General features: G+C 44.1%; 1 non-coding gene across 1 annotated transcript; it reads left to right on the top strand.

Moving 5' to 3' along the window:
- Positions 1-894: 894 nt before the first annotated feature.
- Positions 895-1,001, top strand: LOC120262581. The gene has a single exon (XR_005536847.1). It is a non-coding gene; the product is annotated as a small nucleolar RNA R71 (small nucleolar RNA).
- The last annotated feature ends 510 nt before the right edge of the window (positions 1,002-1,511 follow it).

Raw genomic sequence — 1,511 nt, forward strand, 5'->3', positions numbered from 1 at the left:
TTTTCTTTCTTCCTTCAACTACACTCTCAGATGGCTTAGGGTCTTCCTGCATGGCTACACCATCATTTTTAGTGCTTGAGCCCTTCTCGGCCCGTGTTTCAACCTGTTTTCCACTCCTGAGAGTGACGCCTATCAAATGCTCCCTCTGATTATTTTCAGTGTTACTAGGTAAGCTACCCGGTGAGCGCTCCGAATTTGCCCTAGCAAGTTGCCCAACCTAGTTTTCCAATGATTGAATGGAGGCCTGAACATTCCTCAAAATAGTGTTCACTTCAGCGAATTGATTGTTGATGTTCACAAATTTTGCTTCAGTACTGATAATAAATCTCGCTAACACATCTTTAGTGGTGAACTTCATCTCGGGCTGCTGAAGAGATTGAAGTGGAGGTCCTTGTGGTTGTAGGGCCCGATGTTGGTGTTGTTGACCCCATGAAAAATTTGAGTGATTCCTCCACCCCTGATTATATGTGTTTCCATAGGGATTCCATGGGCCTTTAGGGGCCTCCCCTAGCATAATCAACTGTCTCGACTGGGGAACCTGAGGCTATTGAGAATGGACACTGAATAGTAGCATGCCCCGCCCCATAAGTCTCGTAAGACAAAACTGCTCTAGAATTTGAGCTTGTACCCAACACAAATAGATCAAATCATTTTGTTAGGGCCTCAACCTTGGCGGCTAGCGCAGTGCTGTCATCTATCTCATAAATTCCAGCTGCTCTAGGGGGTTTCTGTCTAGTAGACCAATGACACTCATTACTTGCCATGTTTTTCAATCAAAATTTCAGCATCGTTAGGGGTTTTATTACTCAATGACCCCCTGTTGCAGCATCGATAAGTTGTCTGGTTGCATAATTCAGGCCATTGCAAAGCATTTGCATCCTCATCTAGGAGGAGAAACCATGATGGGGGCACTTGTGTAGGAGATCCTTGAATCTCTCATGTGCTTCGAAAAGTGTCTCGGAGTCCCCTTGCCGTAATCCAGAAATCTCTTCCCTCAATCTAGCGGCTTTGCTTGTTGGGAAATACCTAGAAAGAAATTTGTCCAACATTTCTTTCCAAGTGGTGATCGATCCCGGAGCCAATGAAGTGAGCCATCTATATGCTGCTCCCCTTAGACTGAAAGGGGATAATCTCAATCTTATCGCATCATCAGACACTGAGTTAATCTTGAAGGTGGAACAAATTTGGAGGAAGCGAGACAAATGAGCATGATGGTCTTCATCAGCTAGCCCATCAAATTGTACGGAATTTTGGACCATCCCAATTGTGCTTGCTTTGATTTCAAAATTATTAGCCAGTACGGTGGGAGCATGCACACTGAATTCCTCACCAGTAAACTAAGGCCTTTCATAATAAAATAAGATTCGACTAGGTTCTGCCATGACTGAAGGTTCACTAATCTCAACTCGCGTTCCTTGATGTTCTGAACTCTCAGCCATCTCTCTCAACCTTTGATGAAAGGTTCTCTTGATTTCGTTGACAGGTTTTACAAGATTTGTTTGATTGGCGCG

The sequence above is a fragment of the Dioscorea cayenensis genome, chromosome 5 (genome assembly GCF_009730915.1).
Source record: "Dioscorea cayenensis subsp. rotundata cultivar TDr96_F1 chromosome 5, TDr96_F1_v2_PseudoChromosome.rev07_lg8_w22 25.fasta, whole genome shotgun sequence".
Lineage (NCBI taxonomy): Eukaryota > Viridiplantae > Streptophyta > Magnoliopsida > Dioscoreales > Dioscoreaceae > Dioscorea > Dioscorea cayenensis.